Source organism: Ambystoma mexicanum, chromosome 9, assembly GCF_040938575.1.
Source record: "Ambystoma mexicanum isolate Mex_15411 chromosome 9, UKY_AmexF1_1, whole genome shotgun sequence".
In the NCBI taxonomy this organism is placed as follows: domain Eukaryota; kingdom Metazoa; phylum Chordata; class Amphibia; order Caudata; family Ambystomatidae; genus Ambystoma; species Ambystoma mexicanum.
The window spans coordinates 1,507,986,023-1,508,012,917 of NC_090931.1; the positions used below are offsets into that span (position 1 = coordinate 1,507,986,023).

The following is a 26,895-nucleotide window of genomic DNA, read 5'->3' on the forward strand; positions in this document are numbered from 1 at the left end:
GCCACGGGACTGGATAATATGATTGGCACCCAACTATCTGCCACACCTGATCTCAGCAGCAAATCTCAGCATTCTTGGGACTGGATAATATGATTGGCACCCAACTATCTGCCACACCTGATCTCAGCAGCAAATCTCAGCAGCCACGGGACTGGATAATATGATTGGCACCCAACTATCTGCCACACCTGATCTCAGCAGCAAATCTCAGCAGCCACGGGACTGGATAATATGATTGGCACCCAACTATCTGCCACACCTGATCTCAGCAGCAAATCTCAGCAGCCACGGGACTGGATAATATGATTGGCACCCAACTATCTGCCACACCTGATCTCAGCAGCAAATCTCAGCATTCTTGGGACTGGATAATATGATTGGCACCCAACTATCTGCCACACCTGATCTCAGCAGCAAATCTCAGCAACCACAGGACTGGATAATATGATTGGCAGCCAACTATCTGCAACACCTTATCTCAGCAGAAAATCTCAGCAGCCAGACGACTGGATAATATGATTGGCAACCTATCTGCTGCACCTGATCTCCAAAGACGGTTCTCTTCTTCGGATTCTTCCTATATTGATTCCACCAGTGAAACGGGGAGCATAACCATGCCCCGGGAGTTCTCCTTTGCAGAAAATGTTGAGATCTCGACTCTATAGTTGTTAATAGTATTTGGTATCGTCAGACTAGACATGATACTGAACTTCAATGGCCAGAGTTGGGAAGTTTTGAGATGTCTAGAATACAGTACCTTGAGTTAGTACTATTGAGAAAGAAAGATAGGCCTGTGACTTTTGACGCTGTTAGGGACTGGCACAAAGAAGCCACACAACACCTCAAAAGCAGGGAGAAATATGCACGTAGATACATTACCCAGGCTCAAAAGGCTTTAGCACATGACCAACAGAAACAAGAGGAAGCTATTAGAAACATGGATAGGGGGTTCCAGTTAGAGGTACAGAAAATATACCCTTCAAAGGAATTGCATGCATCTGATGAATTAATAAATAAAATGTTGAATGAGAGGCAAACACCTCATACCGCACCACCGCCCTATGTTCCTCCGCCTACACCAGCACAGCCACCATTACCAGCACCAGACACACGCTCTGGCGGTTGGCCTCCGCCATCTAATGCACAAGATTTACTCCTACCTTTGCCACTGACTACTTCTGCCACTCCTCTTTTAGCACCTGCAAATATCCCTAGCGACCAGAGATCTGTAACTCGCAGTGCAGTACCTCCTGCATGAAAGAAAGAATTGCACAAATGGGCAGACATATATATATATAGGAGGGCGACGAAGCAGCCACTTCAAGCTCTCTAATAGATCATGGGGGTATTCCTGATCAACAGGTATTACTAGAACAAATGGGCTATACTTAGCCGAGATTTGGCGTGATCTGACTGACTCTGCGGTTCCACAGGAATTGCAGGATTTGAATAACTTGTCTTGCACTAGAGACACTTTACTGAAAATATGCGAACACATCTCAAAATTATTTGAATTAGACCACTTACACCAATTTAAGTTGGATAAGGATACAACAAGCATCATATGTACAGAAAGTTTTTTTGCCTGCAGCAAAAATAGCTAGTGGAGAAATGAGCATATGCACGCGAGACGCTCTTAGATGGATCTCGGATGCCTCCATTTCACCTACTGATATTCATGATACTTTTAGCCAGTACTCTCCAGCTATGCAAAGAAAGGTATTACAGGTTATGGTTTAAATAGTTACAAGATGAATGCTTGAAGAAATAAATGGTGCTGTCCTGCTGATGTTATGGTAATTTATAAGCGCACTTTTTCCACTGACACCGCACTTCTCCTCACCATCTCTTGATCTGGCTTTACCCCTGAATTAGCGATCAGAGTTTCCCACTACACAGCTACCCATGAGAGAGGTTCCCATGAGACACTTGTACCTAAAGTAGAGGTACTTGCTGCCAATGGTGCAGTTACCTCGACTATTCCTGCACACTATGGGCCTCATTACGACCCAGGCGCTAAGTGGTTACTGGCACCGTAAAAGGCTGTGGCGCCGTTAACCACTTAGCGCCTTACTACGAGGTCCCTTTGCGGGACCCGACCTCAACGGCTGGTCTAGACCAGCCATTAAAGGTGGGCCCGCAAAGGGACTCTCGAGGTAAGTATGGTACCGCAATTTGCGGTACCGTACTTACCGCCTTCCCCATTCCCATTATGCCCTATGGGGCAAAAATGGGAATGGGGAAGGGCCAATGTTCAATGGGGAATTACCACCCCGCCAACCTTGGAATGGGGTGGTAATTCCCCATTGAACATTAGCGGACTCGTTACACTACCGGCAGCACCCATGGTGCTAATAGCGCCATGGGTTACCGCCAGTATTGTAATGAGGGCCTATATCTCACAGTTTGTTCACGTTCCATTTTCACGGCAGGAAGTTAACACTCTTAAACATGCTATCCCTGACATTAGGAATAATCCCCCTGGGTTTTACAAAGAAATAGAGTCCATTTTAAATGTGTTGGTTTTTCACTTTAGGTGACATCGACTTATTATTCCCTGTGCTTTTACCAGCAGATTTATGGAAACAGATTGGGACCATGGACGATCAACCTGTTATGCGCGATACTTGGGCTGCACTAGAACAAGCTGACAGGTCAAAAGCAGGAAAGAAGCCTCCACAAGGCATCTTAATGTTACCAGACCGCATTGTGACCAAGCTTAAGTCTTTGGTAGCTGAGAAGAGAATAATTTGGTATAAAGTAACATCATGCATGCAAGGAAATACAGAGGGAGCCACAGAGTTTTTCAACAGGTTTGAGCAAGTGTTTTCAGATTTCAGTGGGCAGGATTTGAGTACGGAACCAGGAAAGAGATTGTTTGTCGACAAATGTGTACGTGGGCTATTGCCCAACATTCAGTCTCAAATCACTGACTCTGAAAGTGCATGGCAGACTAAGTCACAGTCTGAAGTTCCCCATATGGCCCAGTATTATGAGAATAGAGTAAACAGTGAGAAGGAGAAAATAGAGAAAAAGAAGGTTGACCTAAAAATTAGGGTGCTTTTGCAACAGATTGCAAGAGGACCACATGGCGGGAATGCTCAAGAAAGGACAGTTTACCCCACAAACAGGGACTGTTAATATAAACCAATGTGTATATTACTAGCAGGACAGCCAGTGGAGGGCACAGTGTCCAATCCTCCTGCAGAAAGCAAATGGAATGCCCAGTACAAGGCAGAGAGCATGTGGCGATGGCATGCAAGGACCAAATAGAAATCAGTTTTCCCAGAACCAGCAGTATGATAACAATGCGGGAATCAGGAGGGGCAGCAAAATACTAGAAGCGCAAATGTTTTTGACAACGCTACACACACATATTTCACTGAAGATTTTACATCCGATGATGTTCTATTCCGCTAGGACAGCCCAAAGCAGGTTCTGGAACCTACTCCTATCCCTGAAGACCAGAAAGGACCCTACGTAGAAATGAAAGTAGGGGATAGGGCACACACATTTTTGGTGGACACAAGAGTGCACAAATGCTCTATTGAGCACGCAAAGGTTCCAGATATTCCCCTGTCAGGGCAACAAAATGTATCAGTACGGTTCTCTGGTATCCCAGTAGTAAGTCCGGTCTCTACACCAGTGCTGATTTCTTTAGAACCCTTCACTGACTCATGTCCATTTTTACTGACTACTAACTGCGGTGAAAATCTGCTGGGTTTGAATTTGTTGAAAGAATTGGATGCAGTAATTTACTGCTCTCTAGATGGACTGTACTTGACTATTTTGCCCCAGCTGAATTCCACCTCCCAATTCATGGCTTTACCCTTACCCCAGTGAGTTGCACCAGGTACCTACACATCTATGGGTGGTAAACGACAACGATGTTGCATTCTAGATGTCGAACCAGTGCCAACTGTTTTGAAATCTGGTATTAAATTACCGCACATTCCACAGTATAAAGTTTCATTTGATGGTGAGACAGGCATTCAAAAGTATTGTCTCTGATTTAATACATCAAGGTGTGATAGAAGAGACTTCTGGTAGCACATGCAATATCCCAGTTTTGCATGTTTATAAGAAAGGTGACAATGCTTTGCCCTACCATTTTGTTATTGATCTTCGCGGAATTAACAAAGTAGTAGCACCACAGTTTCCCATTGGTCCTGACATCACCACCATTCAGACTATGATTCCGGCAACAGCTACACATTTTTCAGTCATTGGGGGGGCTATTAGCTATTAGCACCATGGCTGCCTCCAAACTCGGGTCTGGGTCCGTGGTGTCGGAATGGGTACTTACCGGGACATTCCGACCTATGCGGACCCGGTAAGTCCCCATTTCGAAAACCATTCCCCATTCCCATTTGAGCACCCATAGGGCACAATGGGAATGGGGAAGGAGCTTATAACGGGCCTGCAAATTCCGGGCCCTTTATTAGCTCCATGGTCCTTTATCGGGTCCCGCTAAGACAGGCTGGTAAAATCAGCCGGTCCTGGTGGGACCCGCTAAGGGACCTCGTAATAGGGCGGTAGGGGGTTAACGGCACTGGCATCCTTACTGGTGCCATTAACCCGCTACCGGCAGGGTCGGAATGACTTAATAAATGCATTTTTTAGCACCCCACTCACCCAGATAGAAGGTATTTGTTTGCATTTTCCCTTGGAGGGCGCTCTTTTACTTTCACCAGAATACCGCAAAGGTACACTGAGAGTCCTAGCATTTATAGTAGGTCCCTCAAGGAACAACTCGGCATGCTTGAATTACCTTTCACACTCATACAATACATTGATGACCTGCTAATTGCTGCAGATTCAGAAAGCGCTTGCAAGGAGGGTACTATTTCGTTACTGAAGCATCTAGCTGATAATGGTCATAAAGCCCCTTTGAAAAAATGTCAGTATTGTCAACAGGAGGTCGCCTATTAAGGCTATCTCCTGCCAAAAGAGGGAAGGCACCTTGTGCCTGAAAAAATACAAAGCATTTGTGATATGGCGATACCAAATACACAAAAAGAGGTAAGGGCATTTATCAGAATGGCTTCCTATTGCAGGCAATGGATTCCAAATGTTTCACTTTTCATTAAACCTTTGTTGACACTGACAAGAAAGGATGTAGTTTTACCTCTACCTTGGGATACAGATTGTCAAAATGCTTTTGATCTGCTCAAAATGTGCTATGCTCCGCACCAGTATTGAGCACACCAACTTAGTGAAGGAGTTGGTGTTGTTTGTCCATTAAAGAGACAGATGTGCTTTGGCTGTTTTGACACAAGAACATGGAAGAAGAAGCAGACTGTGCGGCTATCTTTCCTCCATGTTAGACCCTGTTGCATGCGCTTTGCCAAAATGTCTTATCGCTACAGCTGCTGCTGCTACCTCAGTGAAACAAAGTGAAGAGATGGTTTTGGGTCACTCCTTAGCTGTGATCCACTCAGTGGATGTTCTGTTGAACAGAACACTGACTCAGCATCTCAGATATGCCCGGCTCACGAGATATGAGCTCATTCTATTTGCACCTCACATCAAAATTAAGAGATGCTGTTCTTTGAATACGACCAAACTTTTACCTCCTCTAAACAAGGACAGTACTAATGACACAACCCACGATTGTCTCTATGTTACTGAACAAGACACAAAGGGGAGGAGTGATTTAAGTGACACACCCTTGCCATCCCCTGATGGGGAAATATTTTGTGATGGTTCTTGTTTCAAACTCCCAGACGGCACTTCTACCACCATTTATGCAATTACCACCGTAGACACAGTTATCGAAAGCAGGAGAATTCCTCACAATTCTGCCCAGGCTGCATAAATAATGACTCTGACTAGATCGTGTGAGATATCCCAGGGGCTCAGAGTAAGGGCCTCATTACACGGTAGGCGGTGGACCAAGGTGCTATTACCACCTTGGTCCATGCCAGTAAAATACCGGCACCACCTTGGCGGAAAGGGGAATTACCGCCCTATTCCAAGGTTGGCGGGGCAGTAATTCCCCCTTCCCCCATTGCTCTTCCCCATTCCCATTTTTGCCCCATAAGGCATAATGGGAATGGGGAAGGTGCTAATTACGGTACCGCAAATTGCGGTACCGTAATTAGCAACCTGGTCCCTTTGCGGGTTGGTTTTTAATGCCTGCTAAAAAGCATGCGTTAAAGTACCAACCCGCAAAGGGACCTCTTAGTAAGGCGGTAAGGGTTAACGGTCACCGGTACCATTACCGGTGACCGTTAACCCTTACCGCCTTCCGTGTAATGAGACCCTAAATATTTATACTGACAGTCAGTATGCCTTTGGAGTAGTTCACAACTTGGTCTGAGAGGGGATTTTTAACATCTCATGGTACTAACATTCAACATGGTCCTTTAATAGTGCAACTATTATCAGCACCGGCTCTTCCTAAACAACAAGCCATAATGATATTCACAGCACACCAGATAGTGACTGACGATATTGGGAAAGGAAACGCATTTGCAGACAAAATAGCCAAGCAATCTGCCACAGACCCATAGTCAAGAATGTATGTGTTAGACTCTGCTAGGTGGGTTGCTGAGACTGAGAAGAAGGAAAAGGATATTAGTACCGTGAAAGAAATTCTGTCCAAAGCCACAGCAGATGAAACCGCACTAATGGGTTCTGGCCCAGCAGGGTTGGATAATGAGTGTTGTTGGGTTGATCACGAGAAACAAAGATGGATGCTGCCCAACGCTTATGTAACAGCTGTAGTTACCATGGCACATGGGCCATCTCACATCAGTGCCAAAGGTATCTGTAAACATCTAGACCAAGTTTGGAATAACGAAAACATTCCCTAAAGTGTTCAAAACTTTATGATCTGTCTAAAACACAACATTGGAAAGGGAACACCAGCACCTACGGGTAGTTTTGGACCACCATCCATGCCATTTGAAGTGATTCATTTTGACATCATAGAGATGGTGCTATGCCAAAATTACAAGTATATGTTAGTAGTGATATGTGCATTCAGCAAATGGGTAGAGGCTTTCCCTTTGAAGGATAACAAGGATAACACTGCCATATCCACTGCAAAAGTAATGTTGAAAGAGTATTTCGCTAGATCTGGGTTACCCTCTACAACACCCTCAAATGTATTATGAATGATATACATGCTATCCTAAACAGATCAAATTGCTGGGTATATTCTCACCTCGGCACATATATCCACTACTCTTGTCAATCGCTTGTTATGCTTCTTTTAGAGCGCTATTCTTTGGTAAATGGAATGGTGGTGCAACTGGTAATTTTGATGGGACAAGCATAAATGAATTTCACCAACAGGTATTGCTGACTCTAGGATGCTCAGTCTTTGCTAATAAGAGCTCAACCAATATTGCCTTTACCAAACATACAGATAACAAATCTCGACCCTACTAATAAATTATATCATTTAGAATGTCACCCGCAGGAAATAGGGAAGCAACTCCACCATCCTATACCATTAACCGTGACCCTGATAAAATACAATTCTGTTTAAAGAAAGAAGGTTCTCAATATATGGGTACATCTAGCAAATGTATGCACATTGCAGTATTGGTAAATGAGACTAGGCCCTTATACATCGGGGGACTCATTTACTTTGTCTGGTGGAAACAAGCATATCCATGGTTACCCAAAGATTGTCAGGGAACATGTTACTTGGGGATACTGCTGCCAGGGGGTAACATAACTTCAACTCCAGATGTATTGAAAATATTGTAACATTGACCTAGGAGGGGGTTCAATGATGACACACCTCTCCAAATACTTGGGGATATAGCAAAATCCATGATTCCTTTTTGGAGACAAATAATACATTCTCAAGATATTAGAAAAGTTGGCCAGAGTTTTAAAGAAATCCATTAATGAAACCACTGATATACTGGTTACTATGATGTTAGAACAACGAGCCATTAGATTAGTTGCTCTTCAGAATAGACTGGTTTTAGAGGTCATTTTAGCTGAGCATGGAGGTGTATGAAAAATGGTCGGGTCTGCATGTTGGGAATTTACACCTGACTCCGCCCCCACTGTGTTTCAAGCTATCAAAAGATTGCATACACTGGGTTCTGAAATTCACGTTGACGAGGGTGATTGCAACATGGGCCTGGAATCTGCTTAGAACCTGGGGTTGGAAGATATTCTCTGCACTTGCCATTTTCGTTTGAATAATCTTGTTCTATTGCTGTTGCATGCGTTTACCAGTTTTAGGTTCTATGCTAGGCAACTGCTGCTCTAGGGCTCTGGGGAAACTGACACCTGTACCTTATCCTCCTGTTGATATAACTAACGCCTTGGTCATGCAGGATGTCTAAATCAAATGGTTTATGGATATCAATATATATGATTCTGATGATGTATGACATCAAGGTGTTAGACAAGGCTAAAAGTTTCCGAAAATGCACCCATTATGTGTTATAAATTGTTAGCCTATGTACAACACATTTGAATACAGCATTCCGATTCCATTTTCTCAATTTCTAAGTTTTCATTTAACATTTCCCCATGCAGAAAAAAATCATCGCCGAAAGGCTTGCAAATGCATCTCCACGGAAAATGCTTAGCTAATGGAATGTTCCAGCTACAAAACTTGAGCAGGCAGTCACAGGCAGAAGATAAAGGATAGTTTATATTCCTTACTGTGCTCTGCTTTCCAGAGCTAATTGCGCGTGGCATGTTTGGAAAACCTGATGTACCATAATGTGCCATGCACATTCTAGGAAGGGAAAGATAATTAAACTACCGAGCCTAAATTGCGTAGAGCCCTTTGGTACAAGGAAAACACACAGATAAAGATAGGCCAGGAATGTCACCTTCTGTTGAGACCAGAACTAACCCTTCCGTCCTGAGAACAGTAAATTGTATGGTAATGTCGCAGAGCGATGCTCCATGTGTTACCATAGCAAATGCCCACATTTTGTGGGTCATGAACTGCCAGCAATACAAAAAGAACTGAGGCTGATTTAACTGTATTTAAGGCTGAATGTGCCTCATGTAACGGTTTCACTTTCTCTACGACTGTTCATAGTTCTAGTTGAACTTGGGGCCCGCTTAAGCATGAATAAACAACTGTTATATTTATGTGTGGTGACTGGTGTGTCTTCATTTCTTTGCAGTTGGCCGAATTTGGGATTAACACAGTGAGTCATCAAGAATACATTGTGGACAGCCTATAAGGCGAGGCACATTAGCCAACGGCAGACCGGATGATAGTTCTGTAGTGTAAAGACTGGAGGGGGGGTCTGTACTCCTGCTCTTTACATAGCAGAGGAGAGGCACAGAGGACCCCAGCCAAGATTCTCTATAGGGTACTATGGTTGAGCAATCAAGGCCTAGCTTCTCAGGAGGTGATGCAGGCTGGTTCTTAAGTACAGTGTAGTCCCCAAGCACCCACAAAGGAATGTCCACACACTGTATTAGTTAAAACACAGTCTTTATATAATTAAGGTTCAATGTTATATACACAGTCACAAAAACTCACTTTGTGCTTAGGTAGTCTACAATGGCAAATGTATACAGTTCTAGGTGATACCACAGTTACTATGAGATTTCATTAAAATGCATCAACTGTACTTTTGGATGAAAGCAAGATGATTGAAACAATAGGCAAAATACTGGCCCCTACCACTAGACACAGTCCTGTGTGGAGAACCCCCCTAACCTGGCCAACCTGTAAAGTAAAGATACACTACAAGCCCAGTCCATATATTGATCAAAGAGTCTTATTTCCTTCTATAATGTTTCTACTCCCACAATGTACCTGGTAGAGCAGGGTTCTTCGATGAGGCGTCATTGGATCCTTCTTGAGTGGCCCCCTTTAAAACTGGAGCCAGGGATCATCGACGGGTGTCGAAGAAAGTGAACTTGGCGTCAATGGTCCTCGTTGCAAAGTTCGATGGCGCTGAGGCAGCAGCGTTGATGGTGTCAATCCAGGCGGTGCTCGTCGGCGACGTTCTGCAAGGATGAGGTATGCAGGGCACCTCGGCATTGATAGTTCGGGACCGCAAAGAGTTTCTGAAGAACTGTGGCCCAGCAAGGGCGTCAGGTCGTTGGAGTCTTTGTGGTCATCAGGTGGTGGGAAACCCACCGGCGGATTCTCCTCGATGCGTCGGTGGCCTTGACTTTCTCTGGCATGACAAAGTGGTCGACGATGCGGACAAGAGAGTCCTTGGATTAAAATGTTCCTTAGGCAAAGGTGAAGCGTTGTGGCTCCGGTCGGCGGCTGCACGGCGTGAAGCTGTCCCCGATTCTGGGCAACGCGATTCAACGGGCTTCCAGCAGTTACAGTGATTCTTCAAACCCTGGTCGTCGGCAATAGACTTTGGTGGCGTCGATGTCCGGGTGCTTCACTTCATTCTCCTCGGCTGTCCCCGTCTTCGGTTATCAGTCCTCTGAGGGCTGGATTCGAGGGCGCTTCGGCGAAGATTCAGCGATCGGCACAATGTTCCCTCATAGCTCAGGGCGAGGTCTACATCGCTGGGCCTCTCTCGGATCAGTCCTCGATAAACTCAATAGCTTTCGGATCGGATTGAAGCAATTGCAGCAGCAGTTCTTCTTCTTCCAGCTGGGCCTCAAGGATAAGCAGTTTCAGTTACTCATCTAGCGTCAACTCAGCTGCTGAACAATCTACAGTAGTGTGAGGTCCCCAGATATACTATTCTGACTCTCATCCACACTGCTGGGCCAAGCTCGGCAGCCGATCATCCAGAAGGACATTCAGGCAGCCAATCAGGTGCACAGAGCATTCAGGCCATTCTCCTCCCTCTCAGACACTCACAACAAGGAATGTGGATTTGGACAATTACCCAGCCATTCAACAATACACACTGCATTCGTGCTCGTTTTGGGCAGGGCTGTCTCAGTCTTTGTCGCACATGCCAGAAACTAGACATCCACAACAAGAAGTGCATATTGGTCACACACTCCATTCAGCCAGGTCCCACCCACAGGGTGTACCCACAACATACAGTAATTGGGAAGGCTCCAGCCAGTCTGGCCTGGACTTCCCCACAACACCATATATGGAGCTTCCACCCAACAGCCAGTCAGGGGGCACTACAATACAAGGAACTTCCACCCAACAGCCAGTCAGGGGGAAGGGACAGAGTCAGGGCTTCCCAGGACTTTGGGAATACAAGGTAACAGGCAATAGAAAGCAAGAGGCCAGAGGGGCCATCTTGTTTCCTATCGGGAATAACTGATCCCAATGGCAGGGCCTGGCTATCCCAAAATGGAGGATACCCAGGGCACCTGTCAAATTCAGCATGGAGCGGCCACCAGCCCATACCCTGCTCTGTGGGCCACACACAGGTGCCCAAAAACATACACTAGGGGCACAAGTTTGTACCCCCACGGATGGGTGCCATAAGGGTATCCCATGGGTCTGTTCACCAAACCAAAAAGAGCTGCACTGCCAGGAGTCCCACATGGACTCCTGTGCAGAAAATAATACAGAACACTCATGAAAAAGGACTACAGGACAAGGACAGGCGGGCCCTGTCCCTCCAATGCATTTCCAGCATCACATGCAGGAGTGGACAGAGTTAAAGGGCTATGAGCCTGCTCTCAGGACACACACTCCCCATAACCAGTTAGTGATGCACAAAAGCAGAACAAGTTCATAAACGGCAGCAGTGCAATATACCCGGAGCTTATAGTACTCAACACCAAACCGGAGAAAAGGAGCGTAGTGCCTCCAGGCACCGGACACCAGACACCCAAACACACTGCTACACACCGCGCCCCGTGCCAGCGCAGTGGTTTTATGCAGAGACTCCTCCTGGAGTACAATGCAGGAAATACTAGGAGGACTACAAAACCGAATGTGTTTTCAGGAAAACCAACATTTGCTGCCGACTCTGCCACCACCTAAACCCACTACCACACACTGTGCCCAGTGGGATTTTCCAAATGTGCAAGGCCTGGACTATTAAAATAAATATATTACATCCCACATGTGAGAGGAAATATAAACTAAGAAAACCCATAAAGCATGAGACAGAGCACAAATCCAAGGCCCAAGGTACAAGTCGCAAGCAGATCACCCTGTAATTCGAACCATGTCCCTCCACTGAGAGATAAAGAAGAACAGCAACTCATGCGCACACATGCACACATGCATTCTGTGTTTAGATGTGCTGTAACATGGCAGACACGATTAACCAGCAATTATATGCCAAGAGTCACTTCACACATACACAGATATAGATGCAAGCGAATAGGCCCAAAAGACAGGGAGCACAGCAGGCGACAGAGTAAGCATTCATTAGATAAAGCAAGCATTAACAGACTGTGGAAACTAACATGACCTACCAGCAGTAGTGATATTTACCTTTGTGACATGAGATAGATAACTGTCAGCAAAACGCATATAAACAGATAGGTGCATTTATCAGCAGGCCTTAAGCCATGTAAGGAACAGCAATGATAGAATAACATAGGGACAGAGGTTTGCCCTGACTGAACACAGACACACACACACATCAGCAAATGCTAGAATTAACAAGACATGCATCAGTTAGTTATGTGTGTGTATTAGAAACACTAAGGGGTAGAGAATATAACACATGTAATATATATATATGCATACATTAACGTTTCATAGGTACCTAAAACTTAGTAGGTCTCAATATGGAGGGCAATGCATGGGCCATTTGAATAGCAGGCCTCAGAACATTAGAAATAGTTTGACACAGCAAAAGGCAGTCAGTTCAGGACAGCGCACAAGGAATGAGCTATGGGCTGGCAGGGTCAGCAGCCTTGAGCACAGTGAAATGTTGTGCAGCGATTGGTTAGAACTAGGAGGTGAAACATTTTCCCAGGAATAAAACAAGGGAACATGGCTTAATGACATGTTGCTACCAGAAACAGATTCCATGAGGGGAAGGGGTAGAATGCTGCATAGGGGTTGAGTGTGAAGGATAACCCGTTCCCACACATTCAGTAAGTGAAACATAACTAACAAAGGGTCTGCCCATGTTCTTAAAACTAACAAACACACGGTCACAGCCCTGGTGAAAACAAGGCTATGTGCTGAGACATATACAGAACAGAGTAATACAAACAGAAGAGGCACATTGTCCCCTGCAGGAAAACATCTACCTCGTAGTGGAGACACATACAATGGATAACGTAAGCTCTCGGCTATGGGAGAATTCAGCATACAGCACTAATGAGGGTTCAAAGGCCAAAGCTCAACACAGAAGATGCAATAAAGGTTGTACATCGATTAGGCTACATCAGTGAATTACAGGAATGATTTCAGCCACCAGACTACATGTCCATACAGAGGTAAAAAACACATAATCCCAACAGCTGCATGGTCCCAGAGCAAAGGGCCTAGGTGCAGATTACATGAGGTCATGCATATAAATAATAGGAAAGGGGGAAGATACATGTTTCCAATCATAAGTCGCAATCATTTGCTGCCGGATGGCGCAGCTTCAAGGGTGAGAATGGTAAGATGCTGCCAATGTTTAATTCACATGAGAACAGGATGCAAACAATACAATTGGTCAACAGTGACCAAAGCAGCCAACCCAGAAAGGCCAACAACGCTCCACTAATTGAATGCTGAGGATTAAATGAAACATAATAAAATGTTGATTATCCAATCATAAGTCTGGGGAACTAAATGGAACCAACATGAAGTCATTATTATGATGTAGCTAACAGAACAGTCACGGGCGATAGGATAGGCCAATAGGGCTAGGCATTATATATATATTCCCCCATAGAGTAATCCTGATTGACCAATCACCAAACTGCATCAGCAAACTGTATTTTCAAAGTACTCTGAAACAATATTTTTTGATGTCACTCCTCGTTCTACTATAAAACATCAACATTTTGGATTGCTAATTGAATGATTTTTTCAATTATTCCGAGCTGTGGTTTTATGTAATGAACTTGTTTTTCTTGCTCTTGTGCACTTTATTGACTCACTTTGATTATTTGCATTATTGATTTTGGGGTCTTACCCTACAAGACTGCCATTTTTTAGGTTGAATATATTCAACTGTTTAAGCTACCACATTCTCCTTTGTGTGGCATTCGAGAGGCCATCACTGACAGGTTGTGCCGCGTTTGCCTGGCCTGTGTGAAGTGTCGACCAACTAGTGTTTGTTTTATGGGGTTCAGGATGGTGTATAAAAGCAGGTTCATTCTTTCATGTAGTTCCGGTAAGTCTCACCTACATACTTTCCTTGTGGGCATTCCTTGCTTTGGAGGTGGTATAGACCATTGCATGATTTGCAATCGTATGCCCCTTGTATCTGCATAGTTCCGCAAGTCTCTACTACATACTTTTCTGATTGGTATTTCTTGCTTTGGAGGAGTTATCCAACATTGGATGGTTTGCATTAAGGAGAATTCTCTTATAAGGCTAATTTCCCAAACCTAGTGAGTCCACCAGCAGCTTTGCTGGATTTTTGGGGTTTGTTTTTTTCTCCTGCTAAGAGTGAGACTCTTTTCCTCCCACTCTTAGGCATGATTTGAGGTATGTCTTTGACTTAGTATGTGTTCATGGGCTATGGGGTACCCTTTTTACACCATAGGGTATCATCTGTTTTACTATTTGTGTTACACAGCACCCTCAGTGCAGTAACACAGGGTATCAGTGACCCCCAAACATAGACTCCATACCCTGTGTTAGGAAAGATTTCTTAATTGTAGGTAATTTTCCTTCCATGTGGCAACCCCTAAACTTTTTGCTGTTGTTTTACACCCTGATCTAGACTTTGCCAGAGAAGCGCAGCCTTCTGCCGTGCTCCTCTGGGATTTTCGCTCACTTCTGCCGGGAAACGTCATTTTCCGTAGTTCTTTTTCTCATGTTGCAGCTTTCACGCAACATGACACGAGAGGGCACTGTAAGCTAAGTTACTGCTCTCTCGGGTCTCTAGTCACTCTACAGGCCCTAGAAACTCTCATTGGATTGCTAACGAACGGTGCAAGTGTATCATGGACGGGACTGCTGGCAGCGATCGTTTCTTTGTGTTTTGAGCTTCTTTTGGCTGTTTAAGTGCGTTTCTCGCGCTTAGCCCAAAACGGTGGCCTGGCTTCCAAAATGGCCAGACCACGAGGTTCTTTGTCCTGCCCGCTGACCGTCTTGCCCCCTTCACCTTCCCCAGGTTGAGCCGACCCGGGGCCTTCCTTATTTGGGCATGTACTTTCCCACGAAACACAGATGCTTTCACGGGCTTCTACAGGCCTGGTGTGAGCCTCCAGGATGTGGGCTGGGATGTCTGTTCCCAATACACATCCTGGGTGCCAGAGAGTCTAGTGTGTCTTGAATGCCTGGGACCACAGTGGTCCGTGATAGGTCCACATATGGTGTGAGTGTTTTATGAGCAGATCTCCTATTGGGTCCCCCCCGTTTTAGCGCGAAGGGAAATCTGGATAAGAGGAGGCTGGAAACACCACTACCATGTCGATCTCCTGAGTTCTCACGAACAAAGCATAAGGAGCCAAGTATCCTGCAACTAAGAGGCTGAACCGAGGAATCGCTTGTGACCCGCTGAAAAACTGCTCCTCTGCACTGCTGTCATCCTGTGAGAACATTCTGCCTCTGATCGAACGAGAAGGCCTGTACTGGTACTTCGACCCTTTGGAATAGTGGGAACAACTATTCTCGGCATCTTCATCATCTCCTGCAAGTAAGCCTTCGGAAGTGTCCCTGGACCATCCAGTGGACTGACCAGCCTACCCAGGAGCCTTGTTCTGTCACTGCCGTCAGGCTGCTGCTGTATTTCGAGTCCCCGACACTCTCACACGATTTGTACACTTGGCATTCCCAGGTCTGAAGTGAGGAGTGTACATTGGGCTGAAATACACACGGCCGCGTTGCCCTGCTGTGCTAACAATCTGTGCAGGTTCGCTATGTTTGGGACATCCTCAACTCTAACTTCTGCTGCCGCGGAATCTACACGACGCCAAGACGTCCCCTGCTCGTATCCGAACCTGCCAGCACTGAAACTGACGCGGAGAAGCCTGGGTCTGCCTGCATCGGGACCGGTGAGTAGCAAAGCTAGGAACCGGTCGCCCTCCTGCAGTAGCCTGTAGCTTTTCCTCGCTGTATTAAACAGCACGCCTTTTTCGCACTCGCGCCCTGCTTCTGCCCACAAGTGGAGTCTGCGCTTGAGTAGCGGAGATCTGTTCTCCCTCGTTTGTTCACCTCTCCGAACTGCCTGTTTTCCTTGAAGAGACTTTCCTTGGCCCGTTGGCACCAGCGTGTGCAGGTACTTTTGAGCACAAGGCTCCACTCTTCGTAGGGCTCGGACTTCCTTCTAGTTAGGTTGCCTCTGATGGCGAACTGGGTCTAATGATTATTTGCACTGCCTGTTTTCCTCCCCATCTAGGTGGTTTACATATTTCGTGCTTCTAACGCTTTAGACCCTTTGGTCTTGTATATACATTGTATTGAGTGTGATGTGTTGGTTTACTTGAGTTTTACCATGATTCTTTACTATGGTCAATGTTACAGAGGCCTTGTAATCAATGTGTCTATATTTTTAATATATCACCTGCTTGGAGCAATTTGTAAGTGTCCTTGTTGTGTGTTCTCATTGCGGGCTTTCAAACACCCTCACCCCTTTTGAGACTTAGGGCCTCATTACACGGATGGCGGTAAGGATTTACCGGTACTGGTAAATCCTTACCGCCTTACTACGAGGTCCCTTTGCGGGTTGGGGGATTTAACGCCTGCTTTTTGCAGGCGTTAAAATCCAACCCGCTAAGGGACCTCGGAGCTAATTACGGCACCGCAAAATTGCGGTGCCGTAATTAGCGCCTTCCCCATTCCCATAGAGCCCTATGGGGCAGAAATGGGAATGGGGAAGGGCAATGGTGGAAGGGGGATTTACCGCCCCTCCAACCTTGGAATGGGGCGGTAAATCCCCTTTCCGCCAAGGCGGTGCCGGTATTTTACCAGCATGAGCCATGGCGCTAATAGCGCCATGGCTCACCGCCTACCGTGTAATGAGGCCCTTAGTCTTGACCGCGCCATTGCTACCCTGTTCCAAGAAAGTAGGCTGGCCTTCTGAACCTCTGCCCCTCCCGGACAGAGTTCAGAAATCCGTCTTAACAAATTGGTGTACAGCAGTGGGATAGGACTGAAGGTACCCAGTGTTGCGCACGAGCAAAGGCATTTCGAGTTATTCCTACCAGAACACGTAGTGAATTGTCGTAGTATAACTCGTTAAAGGCCATAGACCTAGCAAACCGTATGGAAACAAGTACCTTGTTAACTTTAAATGCTTCTATATCCGAAACATTGAAAAAGATGTGTGCTGAGAGAGGGGTTTCCTCTCAAGGCTCAAAAATGGAAATGATCCAAAGAATCATGGCGTGGCAAGAAGCACAGCTTAGCGTTATAACTTCTGAGGACAGTGCGGAAGGAGGTGGGGCTGCTCTCACTGGCAGAACCGACAGTTCTGCCACCGCACTGGTCTCCAGCGACCATGAAGACAGGGAGGATGTAATGTCTAATGTTTCCTCTGCCAGTGCCGAGGGGGAGGCCATACTTGAATTCAAGAAGCAAGAACTGCTGTTTAGGCAGAAGGAGCTTGAGTTCAATATGGCCAAACCACAAATCGAACAGGCAGAAAAACAGAAAGACAGGGATCACCAGTTGGAACTGGCCAAGCTTCAAGTTGCAAATGGAGCCAAGGGTCCTGGACATGGGTCTGGGGCCTCCTCTCATCCAACGTTTTCAAAAGATCTGCTCAGTGTGTATGAGGAAAAGAATGACATTATGGACTGGCTGAATACATTTGAGTATGCATGTGAAGTTCAACAAGTTGACAATGCTGATAAAATTGCATGGTTACCTAGCAGACTGCCCCATTCTGGCTGCAGTGCCATTATGGAAATGTCAAAGGCTGAGAGAGCCGATTTTGCAAAATTGAAGCAAACTCTCATTTTAAAGTTTGGAAAGAATACTGCCCAATATTTAAAACGATTCAGAGAGACACAAAAAAAAAAGAAGGTGGTACTTGGGTATCTTATGTAACCGAATACTTAAAAAACTTAACTGGCTGGGTCGAAGGTTATAAGGTTTCTACCTTTGAAGGCATGATAAGTCTTGTCATGCTGGAACATATTTTTGCATCTTCTTACCCTGAGCTTAAGCAGCATTTGGCGGATTCTAAGGAGATAGATCAGAAGAAACTTGCCATTGCAGCAGATTTATGGGTGTCACATAGAGTGTCCCATAAGGACAAGACTCATCCTGGTAAGCAGGAGGAAGGGAAAAAGTCCAAAGATAAGGAGGGTGGGGAAACTGATAAATCTTCTTCTCAAAAGGGCCACAAAAAGAAAAATAAGGGTAAGACACAAGATAACTCACAGGGTAGTGGAGGTCAGCCTCCGAAACAGAACTCTGGTTATGGTTAGCCTCCCTATGTGAACCGACCCATTGGATCGTGTTTCGCTTGTGGAGCAACTGACCACGTGAAGGGGGCTCCCCGGTGTAAGGTTAAACCTTTGGGGGTCCACTCCACTAATCTGGCCTTCTCCTCCTACTAGGAACAAGAGATTACAGGAGCATCCTTCTCCTCGGACTCTTTCCCCAGTGGGATAGAAGCTGAGGTAGTTTTAGTTTCCCAGGGTTCCTGGGAGCCTAAAGTCGCAGAGGCTTATGCTAGGATTCCAGAAAACACCAAGCACTACTTTGAGGACAGTGTTCTGATCAATGGAGTTGATACTCCAGCTCTTAGGGATAGTGGGTGCAGTCAAACTGTAGTGGATTTTACCTTGGTAGACTCAGAGGAAGTTGCCAGAGCTACTCTGATGCCCACTAAGTTGGCTGACGGCCCACCTCGCATGTTTCCAGTAATACCTGTAAATCTTACTATCAATTGTACAGTAGTCAGGATTCCAGTGAGCATTCAGAGGAACGTCCCAGGAAAGGTCTTATTAGGCAATGATCTCAGAGCTCCAGGGCTCGTAGGAGACACTGCTGACAGACCCTGCACAAGGTCTCAGACAAGGGCAGCATTGGCCAAGACCAATGCGCTGCCCCAGCCAAAGGGGAAACCCAAGGCTAAAGGAGTACGAAAACCGAAACGAGGGAAAGAAAATATTCCCCCGAACTCGCCTACCACTGCGGTGGAGGTAGTTGGACAATCACCCGAACCTGACGAGGAGGTGGCGATGCCTGAAGTACTTGACCCCAACGACCATCCGGAACTAAACGACTTGTTAGTAGAAGGCGGTCCTGACCGGGAAGAGTTCAGTAAGGGCCAACGTGAGTGCCCATCTCTGGAAGGCCTAAGGAGACAGGCCTGCTCCCAGCTTGAGGGTGAACCTCAAGAATAGGATTTACTGGGAAGGTGGACTCCTGTATAGTGAGCCCACAGAGTCTACAGAAGGAGACCATAGGAGGTTGGTGGTTCCCCTTGCTGTAAGACCCTTCCTCCTGCAGCTGGCGCATGAAGTGCCCCTTGCTGGTCACCTTGGTATTGTCATGATGCCCGCTCCCGGGGAGCCGGTTCAAGCCCTGCGTCCCCGAAAGCGGACATCCAGTCCCCAAGGAAGGACCCAGCAACCCCATATAGGGGCCCTTTGGACAGTGTCCTGGCGCCTATGGCGCCAGGCTCATAAAAAACATCTGTCCTAGCGCCATAGGCGCCAGGCTCATTATGGGAGTGCTTGGGTGCACTTACCTGATGCAGACCATGCTGCAGGATCCCAGCCTCCTTGAGGCCTGAAAGGAACTACTTTACCTGTGGGACTAATTTACCATCCGGGCGTGGTCGGGGAAGGATACATTCCTGATTGGAGGAAGGATACATACCTGGAACTTCTTCCAAGGCTATTTAAACCCCACCCGAACAGGCACACGTGCTTCGCAATGTTCTGCATCTATCAGCTGGACGCTCACCGTATCTGCTCCTGCATCCTGACTTCTGCCACGCCTGCCAGCATCCTGAATCACCTGCAAAGGAAGAGAAGAAGAGAACAGAAGAAGGAAAAGTCCTTACCTGCTAAAACCGCATCAAGGAGACATCTCGCCGACAATCCTGAAAAGGAAGACTTTTATTTAAAAGCTCATCACGTCGATCGCTGCAGCGCTGCATTCAACTCACCTTTACAGGGCGCCTCCATGTTCAGCAGCGATCATCCGGATTCGCAGTCACGCCCCAGCGCCTAGGGAGAAAAAGACCAGAACAAAAGGTGAGAGAGAGAAGGGAATAAGGAAAGCTAAATCTCCATGTTAAGACTTACCTGTTGATTCATTCCCTCTTCATTTCGGGTCCGCGCCGCATCCTGGCATTTCCGGACCCCGGCCCCCAAGGGGAAAAAGAGACATCAGTGTTAATGAGCGAATGAAAAGACATTACCATAAAATGCTCATTAAAGACTTACCTGATTTCTACAAGGATTTCACCTCTCATCTCGGGTCGGTGCCTGTTCCCCGGCATTCCTTACCCCAGCCCCTATGGGGAAAAAGACACTAGCATTAGTACATTAATGCATGGACACAAGGGGAACCTCTTATCAAAAACTTACCTGGAAGCCAAGCAAGTTTGGTTCTCACCAATCCGAAAATCCAGTGAAGTAACTGGATACCAACACGCCCCTGCATCAGAAGCAGGATGGAGAGCTCGTCCTTCCAAACCCTAAGGTGAGACGCTACGAGGAATCACAGAAGGGTTTCGAGGAGGGTGAGAGGGGAAAGTGGGAAGCCGATTGCATTACCCCGCAGACAGTTAATCCCCTATTTTTGCCTACAGAAGGATACTTCTGCGAGCCAGACAAGCCAGATTTGGGGGCCCGGTCCAGTCCGTCTTCCGAACCTTGCGCATCACCTTAGAAGAGGTCACAGCAGCGCGAACCAGGCCATCGCCTCCGTGGGAGTCAGGTGAGCGTTACAGAACGCGAAGCCTTCCTACAAATTCCCACCAAGACGCTATGGAAAGTTCTGAGACTGATCAGTTGGCCCAATTACTGGGGGAATTACGGGCCGAAGTACATGCCGCTCGTCAAGAGACTAATGCCCTCAGGAGGGAATTAATAATATCAAAGGAAAGAACTGATGACCTGGCCAGACAGCTTTTGCAAGGTCAAGCTGGGCAAACTCCTCTACCCGGTTCCGGAGGGAACCCTGCTCTTGTGGTTTCCAGTAACCCTGTGCAGATTAATCTACCTGGAAACATGCCGCTGGCCCCACCCGAACGCTTTGCTGGAGACCCCAAATGATTCGCCGTATTCATGAATCAGTGTCGTTTGCACTTCCTATGCAGACCTGGGGCCTTCCCTAATGATCAGACCAAGGTAGCCTTTGTATTATCATATCTCAGTGGCTGCGCTGCCGATTGGTCAGTTCCACTGGTTACTCAAGATGACCCGATTCTCCGTGATTTTCAAAGGTTTCAAGCAAGCATGGAAAGGTTATTTGCTCGACACTCTCAGGGGCAGGCTCTGGATGACGAACTTCTATCCCTGCGACAGGGCAATCAGTACCTCCTATCCTATATTGCAACCTTTAATAGACTAATTGTGGAAACGGGATTGCCAGAGAATAAAAGAGTCACGTTGTTTTATCGAGGCCTACGCGGAGAACTTAAAGATGTCTTGGCCCAAGTTGTAAATCCGCCCCAAGAATGCACAGAGTATATAGACTTAGTGGTCCAATTGGATCACAGACTTCAAAACAGAAAAGCAGATCGGTCCAGGTTTGAGACCCGGGTGTTGGTCAAGACCCATGCTAATCCCAAGGGAGTTGATGTCTCTGAGCCTATGCAAATTGGAGGGGTTAAAGGACCCTTAACTCAAAAGGAATGTGAAAGGAGGCAGCAGTTAAAATGATGTCTTTATTGTGGGAATTCTGGACACTTTCTACGAGATTGCCCGGCAAAACCGCCCCGAAAGGCGGTAGGAGCCGCTGATAAAAACCATGAAGACTCTGTTTCGGGAAATGACTCCGCCCGACAAGTGTAGGGGTCCGCTTGCCGAGCTTGAAAACTAACTCTCAGACCTTGCATTTCATTGTGCCAATGGTTCTCATAGATCCAGAACAGCCTAAGCGGTTGCATGCAATAAAGGCATACATCGATAGTGGGGCTATCGGAAACTATGTGGATCGTGAATTGGTCTCTAGGATTAACCTCCCTCTCCGTCCTAAAACCAGCAAAGATGTCATCACCACAGTCGATGGAACTGAAATTGCCTCTGGACCGGTAACACATTCCACTACTGAGGTGACTGTTATTGGTCCCAACGGCCATCGGGAGGGTGTTGCGTTTGATGTAATCAAGGCTCCACAGTTTCAGGTTATTCTTGGAATCCCTTGGTTAGAGACACATAATCCTCAAATTGATTGGCGAGCTAAGAGAATAACCTTCCCGGATTGTACACAAACCTGCTACCCAGAAAACCTGAAGATTAATCTAGCATCTGTAACCTCAGCCTCCATGCAACTTCCTCCGGAATACCAAGACTTTCAGGACGTCTTCCAAAAGGAACAGGCCAACACGTTACCTCCTCACAGATCGTATGAGTGCCAAATCGATCTGGTGCCCGGTGCACAACCCCCTTGTAGCAGGATTTATGCCCTTACTGAACCTGAGAATCTGCATTTGAGACAATATTTGGATCAATACCTAGCTAATGGTTTTATTTGCCCGTCAAAGTCCCCGGCATCCTCGGCTTTGTTCTTCGTGCCCAAAAAAGAAGGCGACCTTAGAACTTGTATCGATTACCGCGCATTGAACCAGATAACGGTTAAAAACCGTTATCCTCTGCCTCTGATCCCTGAACTCCTTGACCAGGTGAAGGACGCTTGCTTATACACCAAGTTAGATCTCCAGGGGGCTTATCATCTGGTACGAGTAAAAGAAGGCGAAGAATGGAAAACTGCCTTCCGTACTAAATACGGATTATTCGAGTACCAGGTGATGCCTTTCGGATTGTGTAACGCGCCGGCTGCCTTCCAATACTTCATGAATGATGTCCTTCGGGAACTCATCGATGTTTGTGTTGTCGTATATATCGATGACATTCTGGTGTACTCCTCTTCGGAATCTGATCACAGAAAACACGTGAGGGCAGTACTTGAAAAACTGCGCCAACACAAACTATTTGCTAAATTGGAGAAATGTGTTTTCCATACCACAGAAGTCGAGTTTCTAGGTTTCATCCTGACACCCAAAGGAGTCCGAATGGACTCAAGAAAAGTGGATGCCATCCTCAAATGGCCATCACCTAGCTCTGTAAAAGGGGTTCAAAGCATGCTCGACTTTGCCAATTTCTATCGCAGGTTTATCCCGGAATTTTCATGCGTCGTACAACCCATTACTGCACTCTTGAGGAAAAATAAACGTTTTGAATGGTCTGAAGAAGCCGAGCAGGCCTTTCAGGATTTAAAAGCTAAGTTTACCTCTGCACCTATATTGAAACACCCGCGTCCAGATCTCCCTTATGTCGTCGAGACTGACGCATCCAGCCTAGCCATGGGAGCTGTCCTGTCCCAAAGAGATCCCGAAACCAACCAACTGCATCCCGTAGCATTTTGGTCCAGAAAATTCTCGGCACCCGAGGTTAATTATGCAATCACGGACAAAGAACTGTTAGCCATTAAGTCTGCTTTTAAAGCCTGGTGGCATTATCTGCTTGGCGCTTGACATACCATCACAGTGATCACTGATCACCGGAATTTACAGTATTTGAAAACCGCCAAGGCTCAGTCATCACGGCAGCTCCGATGGGCTTTGTTTTTCGCTGAATTTGATTTTGTGATTACCTATCGACCTGGCTGCAAGAATGGAAAAGCAGACGCGTTATCCCGAATTGGAATGGGAGAATCTGATACAAACTCAGAACCAGTACCAATAATTCCCGAACAGAGGATTCTAGGCATGACTTCATTACAGACGCTTGAAGACATTCAAGCCAGAGTGAAACAACTCCTGGATCCTACAACCTTACAGGATTGGATACAAAAGGGATCAGACTTTACCATAGATAATGGTTTACCTTATTTCCAAGGACGCTTATTCCTGCCACATAAGGAATTACATGAACTAGTTATTTCCAGTTATCATGATACATTAATAGAGGGACACCCCGGTATTGCCAAGACAGAGGAAAAGGTGAAACGACAATTTTGGTGGCCCTCTTGGCGAAAAGATGTTAAATCTTTTGTGATGTCCTGTGGTGTTTGCGCCCAAAATAAAAGTCAAAAGAAAAGACCAGCCGGTCTCCTTCAAACTCTAGACATACCGCCAGCACCCTGGCACACCCTATCAATGGATTTTATTACGGACCTGCCTCCTTGTTCGGGGTACAATACTATTCTGGTAATTGTGGATTTGTTTTCCAAAATGGCCCACTTCATTCCTTTGAAAGGTTTACCTTCAACTTCTGTCCTAGCCAAAGAATTCCTCGAAAATATTGTTCGGCTACATGATTTCCCATCTATACTAATCTCGGACTGGGGAAGCCAATTCATTTCCCACTTCTGGTGCAAATGTTGTCAAATGGCGCAGATCGACGTAAGATTATCGACCAGTCACCACCCTCAGACCGATGGTCAGACCGAGAGGACAAATCAGACCCTTGAGCAGTACTTACGGTGTATGTTACAGCAATCTGAAAGCAACTGGAAAGACATTCTTTGGATAGCCGAATACGCATATAATAATTCGGTACACTCTGGAACTGGCCACAGTCCTTTTTATACTTTGTTTGGGCATCACCCTCGAACCTCAAACCTTGACTCACCTCAGAACCTCGGAATGCCTGCAGTAGAACATCTGCATTCTACAATTACCCAAGCCTTTAAAGAGGCAACTACACATATACAACAAGCCAAGAGAAAATACAAGGAGAATGCTGATTTACATCGGAGTGAAGCACCTCCGTATCAGATTGGGGATCAAGTGTGGTTAGCTAGCAGACATTTACCACTCAAAGGGCCTCAAACTTTTATCCCAAAATATCTGGGACCTTATTCTATTACGGCAATAATTAACCCAGTGGCTGTTAAACTTGATTTACCAGCTAGTATGCGAATTCACCCTGTTTTTCATGTGTCACTTCTGAAAACAGTGGTACCCGGAACCCAACTACTCAAACCTCCAGAACCTATTCTAATAGATGGGGAGCCCGAATTCGAAGTGAAGAACATTTTAGACTCAAAAATGTTTAGGTCAAAACTGTTCTACCTAATTGATTGGAAGGGGTACGGACCTCAGGAGAGGTCGTGGGAACCCAGCGACCATGTGCATGCACCTCGATTAGTCAGGAAATTCCACCGACTCTTCCCAGACAAACCAAAACCCCCGGAGGGAACAACCTTGGGAGGGGCCTTGGGGGGGGAGTGCTGTCATGATGCCCGCTCCCGGGGAGCCGGTTCAAGCCCTGCGTCCCCGAAAGCGGACATCCAGTCCCCAAGGAAGGACCCAGCAACCCCATATAGGGGCCCTTTGGACAGTGTCCTGGCGCCTATGGCGCCAGGCTCATAAAAAACATCAGTCCTGGCGCCTATGGCGCCAGGCTCATTATGGGAGTGCTTGGGTGCACTTACCTGATGCAGACCATGCTGCTTGAGGCCTGAAAGGAACTACTTTACCTGTGGGACTAATTTACCACCCGGGCGTGGTCGGGGAAGGATACATACCTGATTGGAGGAAGGATACATACCTGGAACTTCTTCCAAGGCTATTTAAACCCCACGCGAACAGCCACACGTGCTTTGCGTTGTTCTGCATCTAGCAGCTGGACGCTCACTGTGTCTGCTCCTGCAGCCTGACTTCTGCCACGCCTGCCAGCATCCTGAATCACCTGCAAAGGAAGAGAAGAAGAGAACAGAAGGAAAAGTCCTTACCTGCTAAATCGCATCCCAGAGACATCTCGCCGACAATCCTGAAAAGGAAGACTTTTATTTAAAAGCTCATCGCGTCGATCGCTGCAGCGCCGCATTCCACTCACCTTTACAGGGCACCTCCATGTTCAGCAGCGATCATCCGGATTCGCAGTCACGCCCCAGCGCCTAGGGAGAAAAAGACCAGAACAAAAGGTGAGAGAGAGAAGGGAATAAGGAAAGCTAAATCTCCATGTTAAGACTTACCTGCTGATTCATTCCCTCTCCATTTCGGGTCCGCACCGCATCCTGGCATTTCCGGACCCCGGCCCCTAAGGGGAAAAAGAGACATCAGTGTTAATGAGCGAATGAAAAGACATTACCAAAAAACGCTCATTAAAGACTTACCTGATTTCTACAAGGATTTCACCTCTCATCTCTGGTCGGTGCCTGTTCCCCAGCATTCCGTACCCCGGCCCCTATGGGGAAAAAGACACTAGCATTAGTACATTAATGCATGGACACAAGGGGAACCTCTTATCAAAAACTTACCTGGAAGCCAAGCAAGTTTGGTTCTCACCAATCCGAAAATCCAGTGAAGTAACTGGATACCAACGCGCCCCAGTGGTGGAGCCCCTGGGTGAGGTTAACTATTTAGTGGACCTTGGAAGGCCTGGACAGGCTCCAAAAGTGTTGCATGTGAATAGGCTGAAGGCTTTCATCCCAAGAGTTGAAATCGCAGTGCTGTTGTTGGCTTCAGATGTCGAGGAAGAGGAGTCTGAACCTCTCCCTGACCTGTTCCACAGCGGTCCTTCAGATAGCTCCTTCGAGAGTGTCCGAGTGGCCCCTCACCTGACTTCTGATCCACAGGCAGAGGTGAAAAGTTTGCTTAGGCAGTTTTCCCCCCTGTTTTCGCAGTCGCCTGGTTTGACCCCTTGGTGCCAACATAACATAGACACAGGAGACAGTGTACCTACCAAAAGTAGGGGATACAGGATGTCAGACAAAGTATGGTCTTGCATCAAGACTGAGGTCAACAAAATGTTAGACCTTGGGGTGATTGAACCCTCTAGTAGTCCTTGGTCCAGCCCTGT

At 46.6% G+C, this 26,895-nt stretch overlaps 1 pseudogene; it reads right to left on the reverse strand.

Annotated features, from left to right (window-relative positions):
- Positions 1 to 26,895, reverse strand: part of LOC138487545 (zinc finger protein 271-like) — a 75,505-nt pseudogene that overhangs the window by 12,234 nt on the left and 36,376 nt on the right.